General features: G+C 37.9%; 1 protein-coding gene across 3 annotated transcripts in view; it reads right to left on the bottom strand.

Moving 5' to 3' along the window:
• The window catches only part of LOC127643822 (SH3 and PX domain-containing protein 2A), a 129838-nt gene that overhangs the window by 55374 nt on the left and 53974 nt on the right, over positions 1-20490 (bottom strand). The window lies entirely within an intron of this gene.

The raw sequence follows: 20490 nt of genomic DNA on the forward strand, positions 1-20490 counted from the left end.
CCGATTGGGCAGCAATAAGCTAAAATTAGCCACCGTGTTATGCTGAACGGAGCACAAAATGGCACCGCAATATGCAGAAGAGGACTGCGAACCCCCGCCTCCCCCACTCAACAACTTTTGGGACAGCTGCCATGTAAAATCCCGGGCCGATTTCTCTTCCCAGTCCAGCCCTGCCTAGCAGTGTGACCACAGGTAGTTCATGAACATGTTCCATTAACGTTTGACAACCAGAGAGTGTTTAAATACTTCTCCACTTTGAACTTACTGTATATCTTCTCTATTATAACCTAACAAACTTCTTCCTGTGAAATGTTTTGCTTTAAATATGTGCTTGTGAAATATTTCTTTAAAATATATGCCACTTGTATATATATATATATATATATATTTTAATATAGTATATTTTGTTAGCTTTTTTTTCTATAATTCTCCACTTTCACATTATTCTTCTTCTGTTTTTGATGATTTACATTATTTTTGCATATCGCCACCTGCTGGGCAGGGAGGAGAATTAATAGTAAAAAAGGACTTAAATATGGACCCTTTTCACAGACCTGTTATGATGCTTCTCCACCTTCTTTAACAAAGTAAATGTAGCAAACTTTTGTATGTTTTTTATAACATTGTACTTCGTATTATATTACCCTGGAACACATTTAAAAAATGTGTTACCATAGCTGCGATGAGGGTTCTAACACAGCTGCTGAGGGAGTGGCAGAAACGTTTGCCTATTTCTATCTTCTTACTGCTGTTATCCAGTACTGTATAATTTTACTTTCTTTTGCAAAGCTGTGAAAGCATAATCGTTGATTGTTCCTTTTGCTGTTGCAGCAAACAGGTAAGCAAAAATCTATTTGCTATGGTCCCTCATTCACAGCCATTCAAGTTTAGCCAACTATGATGACATCCGCTTTGTGGCACGCGGACATGTGAAAAGGGTCCTTTGATCTTTTTCTCACCCACACCTATCATATCACTTCTGAAGACATATATTTAACCACTGGAGTCTTATGGATTAATTTTATGCTACCTTTATATGCTTTTTGGAACTTCAAAGTTCTGGCCACTATTCACTTGCATTGTTTGGACCTACAGAGCTGAACAATTCTTCCAAAATATTTATTTGTGTTCAGCAGAAGACAGAAAGTCATACACATCTGGGATGGCATGAGGGTCGGTAACAGGTAAGAAATGTTTTAATGTATTATCAGAAGCTGTATTAGAAACCCCATCACAGCTGTGGTAACCTGTTTTCAGTAATTCATGTCGGGGTATTAAAATAGAAAGTATAATGTACTAAATAATAATTATAAATGTGTCCATAATGCCACATTTTTTAATTTTTGTGTTTGATACTAATAATACTGTTACTAGTAGATGCTGCTGCTGCCGCCATTACACAGGGATTTAAATACTATGATTTGAATAGACTAAGTTTCAAATGTAATACATAATTAAGAAAATATGCCACATGACTCCCTGATGCCCTACACACACACACACACACACACACACACACATAAACACACACAAAATACAGAGCTCGGGATTCCCCCAGAAACCCCTCAAGGGCCATTTCCCTTAATCTCCCTCTAATATGCACTCAAATCTGGCAAAATCCCTCCATTCCTAGTTATATCTCTTTCTTTTTATCCATCTCCCAAATCAGTCTGCTCCTTTGTGGCTTCTGTGTGAGAATGAATACTGTCTTTTTCTGACCAGTACTATGATGTCATTTGAACATTCTAGAATGCAGCATTCTAGAATGAAGTCCTTTGTAGGCGAACAGAGCAGAGAACAGACAAAGGACACTGTCCTAAAAGCCCTAAATCAGATTTCTGCTATCTGGCATAAAAGGAAACTAACCATTAAGATGGATATAGGACATGACATCTATTAATTTGAGCAGATAATGTCCAAAATGAACAGTAGGGAAAAAAAATCGCAGGACAATGCAGCTTTAAGAGACTATACCATGCATGTATCCACTAATCTAATGATGCCAAATTTTCGGCATTCTCTGATTAGTCCATGAGATTTTACATTAAAAAAAAGAAGAAGAAGAAAAAAAGAAGTAATAAAATAGTTAGCCATAGGACAATTTAGACTATGGTGCATTATTTTCAAGTCAACATCAAACAGAGTTTGCAACCGATTTTACATCCGTAATTTGAAGTATTTCTGAGTGAAACTGGATATTAAATAGAAGAAACAAACGTGGGGCGGGAGTTGGATTTCATCCATGGGGAATATTTTTGATTGTGAAAAGTGGTCTTTATATGACAGGTGGTTGGAGGAGAACTTTTTAGATGTCAGAATATTAATTTTGATTTAAGATTACAAAATCAAACCTTTTTTTTTGCCAATGAATTGTTCACAATAAGACCAAAAATGTGTATTAGGAACGTTTATAGGGCCATTTCTGATTTAGTTTTCATTGTTGTGCATGTTTTTAGTGTAAAAATTAAGACTTGGAAAGAACAGTCTCTGCAAAAAATTTAGGCCAATGGAAATGTACCGACTGCTAACCTCTTGAGCCATATCGCAAAATAAAGAGCTCACATGTATTGCTGGAGACCATTTATTGGGGTAAGTTTTATTGGAAGTGACAGTTCATTGTTCCCAGCACTCAGTAAGCCACAGGTAATATACGGCATCACTTGCTTGCCTCAAAAGTTTGACAAAAAAAAAAAACAACAATTCTCAGCTTTATAACTCCCATGATCACTATTAAATAAGGAGCAGTGGATGATGACAGTTGAGAAATCTCCAGAAACTGTAGTTCATGCTGATTGGTCATTGCTCAGTTTATTCACCCCAGCTGATTATAAAGATGCCTAAATAAATAGGTAAATGAATTATGTACTATAAATATATATGTGACACATCACAAAAGTCTGTTTCTTCTGTGGAATTTTCAGTGACGTATTTTAGTGATATCCACAAACAGTCATCTCTGGCATTTGTTGTGGTATTGAAAAAAAATGATATAAGTGAAACTAACAGAAACTAATAAACTTAGTCACAAAATCCAACAATGCAAGAAAACAGTGTTAACATGAGACAAGAAAACAGTGTTAATATAATATTTTCTCGAATGAAGAAAAAAAGGTAAAGGTGTTCACATGCAGAGCAGAGGGATGCAGAGGATTAATGGGCAAAACTCTGTATGCTAAGCATTTTCTTAAACCTTTTATGACCTTTCCCCAATGAATGAACACTCTTAAAGGTATAGTTCACCCAAAAATGTAAATTCTCTCATCATTTACTTACACTCATGCCATCCCAGATGTATATTACTTTTTTCTTCTGCCGAACACAAACAAAGATTTTTAGAAGAATATCTCAGCTCTGTAGGTCCATACAATGAAAGTGAATGGTGGTAAGAACTTTGAAGCTCAAAAAAAGACAACGGCAGCATAAAAGTAATCCATATGACTCCAGTAGTTTAATCCATGTCTTCTCAAGCAATATGATAGGTGTGGGTGAGAAACAGAGCAATTCCTTTCTTCCCAGTAGGTGACGATATACATGAAGAATGCAAGTCACCAAAAACAAAATAAGAAAAATGGAGATTTATAGTAAAAAAAAAAAAAAAAAAAGACTTCAATATTTAACTTTTTCTCACCCACACCTTTCATATCACTTCAGAAGACATGGATTAAACCACTGGAGTCATATGGATTCCTTTCATTTGTTGCCTTTATATTCTTTTTGGAGCTTCAAAGTTCTGGCCACCATTCACTTGCAATGTATGGACCAACAGAGCTGAAATATTCATCTAAAAATATTTGTTTGTGCTTAGCAGAAGAAAGAAAGTCATTCACATCTGGGATGGCATGAGGGTAAATAATGAGAAAAATTTTATTTTGGGGTGAACTATCCCTTTAAGGCGTTTACGTGACCTTACAGGTTGTCGGGTTATTAAAAATAATTGTATAAGATCATGCATGTAAATACATGTAAAATGTACACTTAAAACTTTTAATTATATGTACTTGTTTTCTTCCTTTGAGGGGTTCAATACTCCACTGTAATTTGCACCCAGACTGAGAATGTGATGCTAAAGAGGGTTTTTTTAAACTATTAACTGCTCATTTGTTATTTATTTTAAAAAAAAGTGCTTGGCATGTGCTTCATGCAGTGATGTTTTATGACGCTCAGACCTTGCAGGAGAAGTGTGCTTGTTTAAAAGTGTTACAGTATTCCTCTTCCAGAGGGATCTAAACTCCAGGAACTTCATGCTAGCCACACTAACAACAACAAGTATAGAGGCCCTGCCCAAAAATGAGGCACAATATCTTTAAGACATTATCAGGAAAGGCTACTTTACAGGGGAAGTGGCAAAGTGTAGAGCTTTGCTGTAATAATTCATACTTTTATATATATAAAAAAAAAAGACTATTAAAATATACTATCAAAAATAGCATTGTTTTATTTAGTGGTCTGGATCAGTATACATTTAGGACAAATTATTAATGGTGGGGGATGCTTCTTCACAAGTACTTATAGAAACGTCAATGTAAACGTTAAAGAACCATAAACGTAAGTGGAATTGGAATCAGAACCAGAATTATGGAACAAAGAATAGTACAACTGTTGTATTAATGTTTGTTGGACAGGTACATTTATGTCCTTTAGAGGATGTTAAAGTGCGTTTACGATTGTTCAGACGTTCTGAATCTTTTCCAAACTCCAAAACAAATAAATACAGTACGCAACAGAGTTTGTTTTACCTCACACACATAAAAATACCATGCATTTACAAGAATGTCAGTGATTGTTTTTCTGAGTTTCTCTCAAAGTAACTCCCACCTTCAGAGCAAGAGACACCAGCAGTGGTGAGGTGAGTTAACTGGCCTAAGCATCTGTAAGGCATTAGAGAGGATAAGGGAAGGAGCGGCCTCACGAGGTGAGAGAGGGATGGGGAGGACAGGACGTGTAGAAAGGAGAGAAACGGGTGGTCCTGCTAACAAATGACCTCTGATATTTGTTGCTTACAAGAAACTGAACAAGACATATTTACATGACAGAAAGAGATGAGAAGAAAGAAACAAAGAAAGAAAGATATATTTTGTGCATTGCTATGCAGTTGCTAGGGCACAACGGGTGGTTATCATGTTGGTTGCTATATGGTTTCTAGAGAGAAATTTTGAGTAGAACTTCACAATGTGAGGTCAAGCTCTCTAAATGTTCAATGATCTTTGGATGTGATGACTGGGAAAGACTTGAAAGAATTTTGACTTCATACTTGTGTTCAGGAAACCATTCTGAAGTAGTTTGGGAGACAATATTATTCTGGAATATAGAAAACAAAATGAGGGAACTGTGTATGCACTGTGCATGCACTTGGTCCAGTAAAACTGAGTCATTTTCCTTGGCCGTTACACAACTACATAGAGCAATCATCAAGCCTAACAGTTCCTAACAGTAAAACCTTCTTGATGCAGGACTTAAAGATGACTCATCAGCAGAGGCGGGAATTAACGTGCTACATTTACCTGAGTAACTTTTTGGGAAATTTTTTGTACTTTAAGAGTAGGTTTAAAAGTGGGTTAAATTACTGGGTTTAATTTTTTCCCAATATGGAATGCCCAATTGCCACTACTTAGTAGGTCCTCGTGGTAGTGCAGTTACTCACCTCAATCCAGGTGGTGGAGGACAAGTCTCAGTTGCCTTAGAGACCGTCAATCTGCGCATCTTATCACGTGGCTCATTGTGCATGACACCACGGAGACTCCGCATGTGGAGGCTCATGCTACTCTCCGCGATCCACACACAACTTACCACGTGCCCCATTGAGAGCGAGAACCACTAATCGCGACCACGACAAGGTTGCCCCATGTGACTCTACCCTCCCTAGCAAATGGGCCAATTTGGTTGCTTAGGAGACCTGGCTGAAGTCACACAGCACACCCTTAGACTCCAGGGGTGGTAGTCAGCATCAATATTCGCTGAGCTACCTAGGCCCCCACTGGGTTTAATTTGAAGTAATTAGTCATTCATTTATTGAGAGATTATTGAATGGGACTTTTAAGACAGCGGAAGTTCACACAACAGCGCATGCTGTCAAAGACTGTCACTCAAGCAGAGTCCATCACTGCTGCAGAATCAACCTCTTCAAACTAAGTGAAACACTTTCTTTGCTCCGCACAGTGAAAAATTATAGTTTGTCTTCATTTAACACCAAGACAAGCAGATATTTGAAGATTAAAATTACAGCTCCAATTTAAGGCAGCACTCTGAGGTAAGCTGTGGCTCTAATGATAACGCAGACTTTTCTGTGGTCATTTTCAGGGTGACTCTGTAAATATGGGCTCTTGTGACATCAGTTTTTAAGTGTAATTTTTAAATCTGCAGCAATATATCAGTGCGATTTGTCCCGCATCCCACATGTCATGAGCAGTATTTACGCATTTAACCTGTGCTCTCGCAGGAGTACTGTAAACTAAACTATCGCAGCTAATTCTGGTGGATAAACTGTATAAATCCATGTAAACATCCACGTTATGTGTAAATACCTTTTGCTCTGCCGATCACGTTATTGACAACTGAAGCGCATTTCTACGCGTGGTTCCCTACACAGGTTGCGTACTCTGCAATTAGGGAATGGCGGTACTGTATCCAGAACTAATGATCTAATGATGCCATTCCAGATGTGTATGAATTTTCTTCTGCAGAACACATTAAGATTTTTGGAAAAAAGTCTCAACTCTTTTGGTCCATACAATGCAAGTGAATGGGTGCCAACATTTTAAGCTAAAAAAAAATAAAATTATTACATACATCAGCATAAAAATATCTTCAGAAGAAAAAGTAATTTGATATGTACTTGAGTACCGTTTTTGGCTACTCTACCCACCTCTGCTCATCAGAACCCTGTATTTTTCATAAAATGCTCAAGGACTGGTTTGGGGGAAACTGTTTTTTTTTTTCTTTTTCTTTAAACAGTGAATATTCTTTCTTTGCGTGAAAAGGCCATTTGTCTAGTGTATAAATGGACCGTTGTTTCCCCCTTGTCTTTTTTTGATGTTCCTGTACTTTAACTGGTAGAGCATGCCGCAAGCAACGGCAAGATCATGGGTTTGATTCCCACACATACTGATCACACAGAACCTGGAACACATTCCAGTACCCTGACATCGACCCCAATTGGCCAAGTTACTGATGAGCGCTATCTCCCTTCAGACATTTTGCATCAATTCAAATGTGTTAACCGTTTCCTGTGGAGCTACTGATAGCACATTGCAAGAGCAGCCTCAGAGACACTGGTTCTGGTATCATTGAAACCAGGACGTAATCGCATTCACTCAGTAATCAATAATGGGTTTGGAATCATGAGCACAGTTAATAAAATATGCATTATCTGTTTGATTGTATTTCATAAATTACAAGTAAAAATTTACTTCACAATTAGCTTTTGGCACCCCTCTGTGGACATTTCCCCCAGAAAATGGAGCTTGCATGTGCCCATACATTCAACAACACTTCCAGCTTCAGCCACTGAAGGCAGTGGTTAAAATTTCAGTAAACACAGACTAATTCCAGCTGAAGAACTTTCGACTTATCATCACCGAATGCACAGTGAGATCAGTCTGGATAAAAATGTAGACACTGAATGCACTGTAAATTGCTTTGGATATAAGTGGCAGATGAATAAAGAATTGATAAGCCAATACAAAAATTTGCCTTAAAATCCAATAATCTAATATTGTTTATTTTCATATTATTCAACTTAAGCCAATCATTGGTCAATAGTTCACAGCAATCAATTTTGCAACTGAATTCGTCAAACAGTCCCAGATTTATTATGAGGGATTTTCAATGTACACGTGGAAGGATGCGTTAATGTACACGTGTCAGACGGGGGCTTTTGGAGCGCCTCACTTTGGTTGTGTCGCGTCATGAACATACCGTATTTAGATCGCTGTGTCAAGTTAAATGTAGTTTGAAACTTAGAAAAGCACGTCTTGAGATCCATGCATTCGGATTTGCTGTGTTTGAATGCAAGAACATGTTCTTGAACGTGTATAAGCTGTGTGTTGCCTAAACAGCTGAAATTTTGCTTACTGCCCCTGGAACAAATAGGTGGTACTTCAAGCTTAAATTACCCCGATGGTAGGTATATTACTTATTACGGTCAGGGGACACGATTAATTGCGTAATTTTATTAACACGTTATTTTTTATATAGTTAAATCACACTTAATTAACGTGTCAAATTTACATGCCTAATATATATATATATATAGTCCCTATTTGTGAGGTTTCAATTGTGTCCCAAGTTCTTCTTTTGCATATGCAGTTTGTCCATGTTTAACAGAATGTTCAATACTTTTGCATTAAAAAGGATATTTAATGCTACTTTGCAAATTTATACCGAAGTTCAAAGTATAAGACCTCTTTTATACCTTAAACATATTGTAAACCTGCAATCAGGTTACTATGACTAACCTCTGCATTTATAATTGCAATTCAAATTTAGTTCAAAGTTAAACTCCTGTTTCACGTGGTGTAACTGTATAAACCTTTGTCCTCTTTGACTGATCATCTAATCAGCCCCTCAAGCAACAGCACTTTATATAATTAACTGCCTTTATCCAGCACTAACCCCTGTAGAGCCACACAATAATCTGGCACTGTGACCAGTGACCACCTGGGTCTACACCTAAAAAAAAAAACATTAAATGGACAGACTCCGCTACATTAAGCCGCCACTGAATTACTAAAAATCCTTAAATTACTTTAAGCTTTTTGTTTAACAACAAGCCACACCTTTCTACCTTTAACATGTCTTTTGTACATTAATTCACATTTTGATGCAGAGTATTCTGTACACTTATGGCACAAAAGCATATGAACGTCATTGCGCTGGATAACAAAATATAAAACGTGGTACCATTTAAACAAAGATAAAGATTTTTTTTGATAGGTTTTAAATGATAAAACAATTGTAGTGTTCGGACACTTTGTGGATGTCAAATTTTAGCAAAACATGTGCATAGTTAATAAGATGAACGACATGCAGTGTGTGAATCTGTGAACATGACTTCATACACCCACTAAAAATGAGCTTGGGACCAGTTGTTTAAAAGTCATTGCAAAAATTATGAAGGAAAGTGAAGTTAGTTCTGAGAAAAGGTGTAGCATCATTTGATTGCAGATGCCACTTGGTTTAATATTTACTTCTGAATGCAATGAAATATATACATTTTTAAACACTAACTGTCCATATACTTTTCAGGCTCACTGTATCTATGTTTGGACATGCATACTGTACACATACATGTAACATGTCGAGTGTTTTATTCCAGGTCTGGGATCAGATGTCACCTGTCCCCTCTAAAGGGGTTTAGATTATTAGATCACCTCTCCGCCCAGAAGATTTAATTACCCAGAAGAACTACAGGCTACCCAGGTCAGGATTTACAGCAGTCCATGTGGGAATACACAGCCAACCAGAGATCATCCATCTTACCAGCTAATCACAAAATGCTCCCCTGTAGAGAGTCAACAAAGAGAGAGACAGTGCGAGGGTCTGCTCAACATCTGATGGTCTAAAATAGCAAACGTCTGTTTGTGGTGGAAATCTGATTCTGATCATTGCCATCTGTCTCTGATGTAAGTGTACATGTTCAATGCATGGAGTAATGGACAGAAAGAGAGAGAAAGAACACCCCAGAAGTTGATTTGTATAATATTTCTGTTTAGGATCAACTTCATGGTTTGAGAATTTTAAGGCTTTTCCCTCTCAAAATCTCCATTCTATGCAATCGCAAGTTAATGTGACACGCAATGGCAACAGTAAATTAACATATTTCAGTTCACTACAAATTGGTCCACAAAAGTATCCAAAAGTTCAGTTGCTGTGAAATTAGGAACAGTTTCTCACACATTTCAGCTTGGACTGTACTGGATAACAGTTTTTGAGTGGGCCAGGAAACACACTTAATGGTAAAACCACATGCTGCCATATTCACAGATCTCCTGGGATTCCAGCAACTTGTCTGGGAGCTTTGGAAATGTAAGGAATTCTGTCCAAGTGGAAATAATGTGTCTGATAAGAAAGGCAACTAGCCAGAGTGTATTTAAATAAAGTGTGTGTGTGTCTGAGAGAGAGAGAGAGAAAGAGAGAGAGAGAGAGTTTTTTGAGTATTTTGAGTTTCAAAATGTACTGACAACCTAGTCAATGCATTAATATACAGGAAATGTTTCTACTTTTATATATGTTGAGAATATTTATTAAAACGTGGTGTTAAAATAGTGTTAGTTTAACTTCCACAATTTTGTGTACGTACATCACATTTTCCATCTATCCATTTCAGCTTTGAAAAACCCATTGCTCTTGACCAGCATACAGCATCAACAAAGCAGTTTGTAACTTCCACTCAGGGTTGTGGACGTGATTTGGACTTGAGTCATAAATTGGATGACTTGCAACTCGACTCAACATAATCAAAGAAGACTTGCGACTCGAATTAGACAACAATGACTTTCAATTTGACTTGGACTCGAGTCGCATGAATTGGACTTGACTTGGACTCGAGTCACAAATTGGATGACTTGAGACTCAACTCGACATAATCAAAGAAGACTTACTTGCGACTCGACTTAGACTTTGTCAACAATGACTTGCAACTTGATTTGAACTTGAGACCATGAATTGGACTAGACTTGGACTGGAGTCGCATGAATTGGACTTGACTTGGACTCGAGTCACAAATTGGATGACTTGTGACTCAACTCGACATAATCAAAGAAGACTTACTTGCGACTCAACTTAGACTTTGTCAACAATGACTTGCGATTTGACTTGGACTCGAGACCATGAATTGGACTTGACTTGGACTCGAGTCACAAATTGGATGACTTGCAACTCGACTTAGACAACATTGATTTGCGACTTGACTTGGACTCAAGACCATGAATTGGACTAGACTTGGACTTGAGTCCTATAAATTGGACTTGACTTGGACTCGAGTCGCATGAATTGGACTTGACTTGGACTCGAGTCGCATTAATTGGACTTGACTTGGACTTGAGTCGCATGAATTGGACTTGACTTGGACTTGAGACCATGAATTGGACTAGACTTGGACTCGAGTCGCATGAATTGGACTTGACTTGGACTCGAGACCATGAATTGGACTTGACTTGGACTCGAGTCACAAATTGGATGACTTGCGACTCGACATAATCAAAGAAGACTTACTTGCGACTCGACTTAGACTTTGTCAACAATGACTTGCGACTTGACTTGAACTCGAGACCATGAATTGGACTAGACTTGGACTCCAGTCACATGAACTGGACTTGACTTGGACTCCAGTCACAAATTGGATGACTTGTGACTCAACTCGACATAATCAAAGAAGACTTACTTGCGACTCAACATAGACTTTGTCAACAATGACTTGGACTAGAGACCATGAATTGGACTTGACTTGGACTCGAGTCACAAATTGGATGACTAGCGACTCGACATAATCAAAGAAGATTTTCTTGCAACACGATTTAGACTTTGTCAACAATGACTTGCAACTTGACTTGAACTCGAGACCATGAATTAGACTTTACTTGGACTTGACTTGGACTTGAGTCACAAATTGGATGACTTGCAGCTCGACTCTGCATAAACAAAGACGACTTGCGACTTGACTTAGACTTTAAGAACAATGACTTGTGACTTGACTTGGACTCGAGCCCTCTGGAAAGACTTTATACCTTCTAAAACCAAAGATTTGAGTTGTACATTTAAAACTGACTGATTAACGATTCATTTCCGCCAATAAACAATTAATTTGAATTTTCAAATCTGCTTTCCACGCTCCACCAATTAGACAACCAACCAATCAGCTTGCACGAGAATAGGACCAATTTTGAAGATTACATTAAAGGATGACACAGCCAAAGTTAAACCAAAGTTAATTTCATCTGGATATAAAAAATACAATAATAAAGGCAACAAAAGGATTGCAACATGTAATAATTTATAAACTAAAGTAATTAATACTCTGACACTAATTTGGGTAAAGAGCACTAATGAATTTGAGGACTTGACTTGGAGTTACCTGTCTTGACTTAGGACTTGACTTGAGACTTACTTGTGTCTAGCAAAACAATGATAGTCTCACCTCTGCCTCCACTAACATCCAATCTAGAGAAGCATGACAACTCCATACAGATAGGAAATAGTGACAGCTTGTGGTCAAAGGCGGTATTATCATTACACTTGAGAATAATGTCAGTATGGAACAGGGGTAGGCCACCTATAGCACACATGCCACCATTAGCACGTGGAGGGGTAATCACTGGCATGCCAGAAACGGCGAGAGAGGAGTGAACTATATTATTTATATGAAATTCTGCACCTGCATTCCAATCTACATCTTGATGTAATCCTTCCTTATGATCACGCAGTGTGTTTTCATTAGTTGAATGGGAGGCTAAACAAAAAGTTAAAATGTGACGAGACTGCAGTATACCCAACAGACTCTGTGGTAGATAAGATAATTACATAATGAGATTTATGTGTAGAAAAATAACTGAATTGATTACATTTGTTATTTAATTTTTTATCAGAAATGCAAATGCAAAAATCCTAAATTTATGTATAATTTTCAATTAAATGTTCCAGATATTTCTCAAATGGTTTTAAAGAAAAAGTATATCTATGGAAGGGGAAACATTGAAAGGGGTCTGACTTTATACTTGTGTTCATGACCTTTCTGAATTAGTCACTGAGGAATATGGAAGTATAATGAGGGATTTGTGTTTGCACCACAGCATGCACCTGGTCCAGTAAAACTGAGATATATTCCTTGGCAGCTGTACTGCCATGCCGAGAAATCATCAATAAGGTATTGGTCTGAAAGATGACTCATCAGACCCCCTTTTTTCCCGCTTCAGCTCGTTACAGTTTAGGAACATTTACTTTGTGTTTCCATTTCTTAATTATAAGACTTTTTTTAATAAACACATGATCAATCTGGGGTACGGCATCACTGTGAAACTTACAGAGATCTGTAAGGATGACATCTTTACTGTATGCCTTTTCTGTTTATGCTGCAATTTGCAGTTTCACCAGCAGATGGCTCCAAATATTACAAAAACAATCAGTTAAAAAACAGGCTTTGTGATTATAAACATTTTTGTTACAGTCACTGGGTGTTTGCTGGTATTTATCTTTCTATTAAATCTTAATCTTATCCATGTAATCAAATTTCAAAATGATGACATCTTATCTAGTATCTTAATTTCACTATTAGTTACAATGGCGCAGATTTGGCGCCATTTGGGGGGGTTTCAGCATGAAGCATTTAGATGATTCCATTGATCATGGCTTGGGGGAGGGGGGGATCTACACCCATGATTAGAGAAAGTATCAAAATATTCTCTGTAATATTCAAATGGGAATATAAAGAACTAGGAGTCAAAATGTTTTTTACCCACAAAAACATTTAAATCACAAAATTAGCTCATTTCTAAAATATCAACACTAACGGATGATTGCAGCCTCAACAATGATGCACAAATACAGTCAGTATAGCATATAGCCTACTGGTGTCCTCAAATTTGAGCACAATATGTTCGACTGCTAGAATTCAACGTCTGATATAATGTGGCGCGAATTACGAATCAGTTGTGACAGATTCTAAGCTTTCAAAGAGCATCTTTGATCATCTAAGATGGACAGCGTTCATGCCCTCCAGCTCCATTAACAGAGGGGTTTCATTGTCAACAGTGCCCTACATTGTCCTTAAAAGCTGCTATGAAGTACACAGAGTACAATACTAGAGTCAGATTGAATGTAAGTCCTAAAACAAACACACTCAACAAATAAATCTCAGGTCAGTTTGTTTACCATGAACACGCTGAAGGGTGGATGATATTGTGATTGACAGAGTACAGGTCTGGAGCCAGTTAGGCTATTGGACTGTTCTTGAAAGTGGCCAAGCTTTCAAGATCAAGTGTGCTCTGTGTGTGTCTGTTCCTGGGGGAATTCATTTCCCAGTGGACCTCTTTGGTGAATCAATAATTCATATCCCTCTAAAAACAGATACACCAGCAACACACTCTGCACACACCAACACTGTACAAATACATCTCAAATTTCACCTTCATTGCAACTGTCCTGATGATGTAGGCTACCACATTCAACCATTCAATGAACTCCATGACTCCAAATATCACTTTAAGACAAGTCCGCATAATGTTACTAGTTGACCATGTTTCAAGTGATAACAACCTATAGCAACATAGTAATAACAGTTCAAAAGCAGTACTATTAAAGAGGCTTTCTTGATGCAGACTAGTGACAGACACAAAGATAATTGATCAACCCATTTTTGGCCAATTTGAGATTACCACCATTGGTGGAGAAACATGTCTGCTTGGCCAATTAATAGAAGGGGTGATGGGGACACTATACTGTAAAAAGGCACCATCCTTTGGATGAGATGTTAAACTGAGGTCCTGACTCTCTATGGCTATTAAAAATCCCAGGGCACTCCTTGTAAAGAGTAGGGGTGTAACCCTGGTGTCCTAGCCAAATTCCCCTCATTGGCCCTTCTCAATCATGGCCTCCTAATAATCCCTATCCACTAATTGGCTCTATAACTCTACTCTCTCCTCTCCGCTGGTGTGTGGCGAGTATACTGGTGCACTATGGCAAATGTCGCATCATCCAGGTGAATACCGCACACTGGTGGTTGTTAAGGAGAGTCCCCTGTTCAAAGTCTAAATGCTTTGAATGTAGTGTCAGAAAAAGCACTATATAAATGTAACACTCAACTAAAGTTTTGCAATTTATATAGCTTTTAATGTATCAGAATGCACAGCTACTTTTGAATGGTCGTCAATGGACAAGGATGCTTTTTTGGCAGCAAAATAGTGTAGTTATGACATCTACCAGCAGGGGCTAACTGCCTCGTGCTAAACAGCCAAACCTTGACCCTTTGGAATATCTAACAGTGGGCTTCAGTGACAAAGTCAGCTGAAAGCTGATTGGCTGAAGGAATATATCTGTTTGATGGCATGTAAGTGGCACTGAAAGCCATTTTAACTCTCCAGCAGTCCACACGCAAGTTAAGAAATACATCTGTGAAGTCACACCATTGAAATAGATCAGCATGCCAGCACACACCAGCGGATGTACAGGATCTATGCTGCTGCTGAAAATCAATAGATACAGGAGAGACATCCAGTACATTTGTGTGACCAATTATATATACTGCATTGCTACACATACTTATCCTTTTCTCAGCTCCCTTCCTCTGCCCTAGGCAGCTATATAATACAATCTGTCTGCACCCTGAATTTACAGAGTTAAAGTTTATACTAGATTGTTTACATTTTCTGAAGAAGAGGTGAATGGTGCATGCCAAACTTATGGATAGTTGACCGGGTGTTAATATTCAGTTGATAAGGTGTTTTGAGTGCTGTTTAGGATGTTGCTAGATCCCAGCTAGGGTGTTCTGGGTGGTTGCTAGGTGGTTGCTTACTGTTCCAAAGGAAAGATCAGGTAAATCTAAGTATATTTAAAAGGAAATTAATAAAATTGTCCTGTTTTATCATCTGCCAGGAAAAAATCATAGTCCAGTTGCTTAGATTAACAACACATATCTCCTTAAAGGGATAGTTAACCCAAAAATGAAAATTCTCTCATTATTTACTCCCCTTCATGCCCAGATGTGAATGAATTTCTTCTGCTGAACACAAAGAAAAATTTTCAGAAGAATATTTCAGCTCTGTAGGTCCATACAATGCATGTTTTGAAGGTCCAAAAGGCACATAAAGGCAACATAAAAGTAACCCATAAGACTCCAGCGGTAACATCCATGTCTTCAGAAGCAATATAATAAGAAATTGTGTGCATAAGAAATATATCAATATTTAAGTTTTTTTTTTTTTTACCATAAATTCTCATCCCTGCCCAGTAGGTGGCGATATGCACAAATAATGCAAATTGCGGCTGTTTGAAAGTGAATATTTCTTGTAAAAAAAAAGGACGTACAAATGTATCTGTTTCTCACCCACATCTAGCATATTGCTTTTGAAGATATAGATTTAAACCCTGAAGTGTTTGGATTACTTTTATGCTGCATTTGTGGGCTTTTTTGAGCTTCAAAGTTTTGTATATTTGCGTTGTATGAACCAACAGAGCTCAGATATTCTTCTAAAAACCTTTGTTTGTGTTCAGCAGAAGAAAGAAAGTCATAAACATCTGGGAGGGCATGGGGAAGAGTAAATGAAGAGAGAATTTTCATTTTTGGGTGAACTATCCCTTTGAGTGGCAAAATTTGAAGTATCATTCATGAACGCAGAACAAAAAGTGGAGGAAAAGTTACATGTCAAAGTTACTTATAAGTAGTGTTGGGAAAGTTACTTAAAAAGTAATCCACTACAAATGAATCATTACTTTTAAAAATGTAATCCGATTATTTTCATACTTATTTCAGCAAAAAGTAATCACATTACTAATTACCTTACTTTTAGGTAATTTCTAGAACACTTTTTTTCAGTGAGTTCACAATAAGGTCACTTCCTCCTTGTCCAATGTCACGCCCTTCAGCTGTCACAGAAATGCAAGCACACGTACAAATACAAACATACCGACGTTCATAGATGGACATAATTCATATTCAATTTATTATACATTCAGTAAATTATATTGTTTAGAAATATGTAACCAAAGTAATGTACTTAAAAGTAATGAACTAAGTTGAAAGTCAGTAACTTTAATCTGGCTACAAGTATTTAAATTGTAATGTATTATATTACTTTTTGACTAAAAAGCAATTAGATTACATTAACTACTTACTTTGTAATCAGATTATGCCCAACACTACTTAAAGGTTTAATAAATGTCAAACTTATGGTTAGGGTTTTTTCAAATCCCTAACGAAAAATATGAGCAATAGTAATAGTAATGCTTGTCTTGGCAAGCATCACTAATGATACTGTAGTGTCATTACTTAATGATAACACTTACAATATAAAAAGTGTCTACTAATTGACATGTAATCAACAGCTGCATACTATGTCTTTAATCTAAATTATCCACACAAATCCAGGCAGCCACATGCATGCAGATAACACACACTCTCTCTCCTTGTCACACTCACACACTCTCTGAACGATCAGGGTCCCTGTTTCATTTTGATTTACTAACTGCAGGTCTGACTGGGATTCAATCCATATATTTGAGGCTCAGAGACATCCTCATCCAGCTTAACCTGAATCACATACCCCTATTAGATACAGCTCAGTCTCTACATCTCTTACACACACACACACACACACACACACACACACACACTCCTTAGTAACTAAACCACCAATAGAAACTCAGCAGCAGAGGTGAGTGACATTAGGCTAATTACCATTTAGCAGCTAAATATGTCAGCTATAACAGAGCTCTGGCAATTAACACGTGTTTATGTGAGCAAGTTATCAAAGCAACATGAAAGAGAATATCCAATGTTTCCGAATATCAGGTACAAAACATTGTTAAATTACTCAATGTGTCAAGAGGAACGATCTCAAAACTATTAACAGGATTAACTAAGATAGAGTAACTGAAGAAACCTGCATCCAAACAAAACTTATGCAGGTCTTTTTGACAGGGTCCAAATTTAACCAAAGTACAGTACAGCCTCAAAAATGACCACAGAACTGAGTCAACACCTCTCTCACTCATAATCTGCAAAAACTTCTCAAAGCTGTAATTTATGGCAGTGCTTCTAATGAGAAACATCTTGTATTCAATGCCAATGCACACAATGATGCATAACCTGGTGTAAGAGGCTGAAAACCTGAAGCCCTGAGTAATGGAAAAAATAGCCTGGTCATCTTTAAGCTAAATTCCTCCATCCTGTGGTGGAGAATAAAGACAGAAATAGTGGGACAGAGTTAGTGACTTAAATCACTGTGACATGAGCTGGGAGGATTTTATTTGAAATAAAAAGGTACAAATAAATGTCTGTTTTTTTATGTCACTTTGGATCAAGTCTTTTGCCAAATAATTAAATGTAACATAAGTGTTTTTGTTACTTGTGCACACACATATACAATGACTAAACAAACACACACACACACACATACATATTTTGTTGTCATAGAATCAGAATGCTATAATATACAGAACTGTCCGCAGAGACGTAAAGCAACATAAAATCACAGAGAATGTTCAAGGTTGGGCTGGAAACGACAGACAAAATTAAGTTGTATTTTTTCTAAAGAACTACAGCTTGTAAGTGCATGGTTGTGTGTTGCTGCTGCAGCATAAGATGAATGTGTTTTCAACATGAAAATAGATTGCCTACTTCATATCACCAGGGAGAAATCCACACAGAGGGAAAGAAAAACAAGGAATGTACAAAGAGGATGTGAAGGACAGCTGAGTAAAGAAAGAGTGCGCACGCAAAAGAGAAGACAAATCAAAATAAACGAACATAACATAATTTACTACAATTAATTATACAAATGCGTAAAAGCTATTTTTTTTTCTCCCCAATTTGGAATGTCCAATTCCCAATGCGCTCTTAGTCCTCGTGGTGGCGCAGTGACCGGGTGGTTGAGGACGAATCTCAGTTGCCTCTGTGTCTGAGACCGTCAATCCGCGCATCTTATCACGTGGCTTGTTGAGCGCATTACTGCTGAGACATAGTGTGTGAGGAGGCTTCACGCTATCCACCGTGGCATACACTCAAAACTCACCATGAGCCCCACCGAGAGCGAACCAAATTATAGTGACCACGAGGAGGTTACCCCATGTGACTCTACCCTCCCTAGACCTGGGCCAATTTGGTTGCTTAGGAGATCTGGCTGGAGTCACTCAGCATGCCCTGGGATTCGAACTCGAGAACACCAGGAGTGGTAGTCAGTGCCTTTACACACCGAGCTACTCATGCCCCCAAAAGCTATTTTTTTATGCAAAATTACAGTATGTATCTCAACCATCCGTAAATTCCGCAATAAGGAATTTTCAAAATATGGGTGTGAGCCCTGTGCCTGTTGATATTATTGGCAACATGCCTCGCCACTACACTTTCCAAAATTAGGCGGAGGCTAAGCTGACATGTCGCTTTAAAAAAATGACACTCATGGTGCGAAATGCAAAAAAAATGTCAAGACTGACACAACAGCCAAAGACCTCCGTCTAGCGCATGTTTGCACAGATCAATAACTACAACAATGCGTTCTTTGAGAACAGCCCCCAAGTCTGCTTTGGACAGACTGACACGCTTGATTGGCAAATTTATGGATTTCTATGGACTGCAACTCTTTTCGCCAAACTCACTTACCGAAAGTAGGCGAAGCCTAAAACATAACTTCGCTTTAAATGCATGACATTTATGGTGCATAACGATGAAAAAATAGTGAAACCTGACACAACAGCCAAAGACCTCCGTCTAGAGCACGTTTGCACAGACCAATAACTACAAAGAATGTATTCTGCGTGAACAGCCCCAACATCTGTATGGGGGTCAATTAGAACCTATCTGGGGGATTTCTAGCACCATGATCTGTTGTGTATTACGGTAAAGCCACACAACAACTTTATACGAATATTCAACCAATTTATAGAACAGCCAAGAGACATAGGGTTAATGTTAATTATAACAATACCACAACTGTGATGAGAACATGTTGGGTTGAGAAAAACTAAAAGCTGGAGAATGTAGAAAAAATCTTGTTCTGTCTTCTCTCTCTCTCACACACGCACATGCACACACACACACGCACACATACACTTTTAAATGAGGTGGTTACATTCTTGAGAAGCAAAGTTGACAATCCTCAAAGAGCCAATTAAAGGCAAGTTCACATACTGTATGCAAATACAGCAAGAGGCTCAGAAAGTGTGGGAGTGTTTGTGAATGCATGCAAGTGTGTGTGTTATCTAGGAGTATGTGCTGAATAGCATACTACATCCTACTTGTACTAAACTCAGCAAAAAAGAAACGTCTCTTTTTCAGGACACTGCATTTTAAAGATAATTTTGTAAAAATCCAAACAACTTTACAATTTTATTGTAAAGGGTTTAAACAATGTTTTCCATGCTTGTTCAATGAACCATAAACAATTAAAGAACATGCACCTGTGGAACGGTCATTATGACACTAACAGTTTACAGAAGGTAGGCAATTAAGGTCACAGTTATAAAAACTTAGGACACTAAAGAGACCTTTCTACTGACTCTGAAATGCATGGAGGCATGAGGACTGCAGATGTGGCCAGGGCAATAAATTGCAATGTGAGATGCCTAAGACAGCGCTACAGGGAGACAGGAAGGACAGCTGATCATCCTTGCAGTGGCAGACAATGTGTAACAACACCTGCACAGGATCGGTACATCCTGACATCCTGACACATCTGTGGGACAGGTACAGGATGGCAACAACAACCACCCGTGTTACACCAGTAACGCACAATCCCTACATCAGTGCTCAGACTGTCTGCAATAGGCTGAGAGAGGCTGGACTGA

This window comes from Xyrauchen texanus, chromosome 5 (assembly GCF_025860055.1).
Source record: "Xyrauchen texanus isolate HMW12.3.18 chromosome 5, RBS_HiC_50CHRs, whole genome shotgun sequence".
In the NCBI taxonomy this organism is placed as follows: Eukaryota; Metazoa; Chordata; class Actinopteri; order Cypriniformes; family Catostomidae; genus Xyrauchen; species Xyrauchen texanus.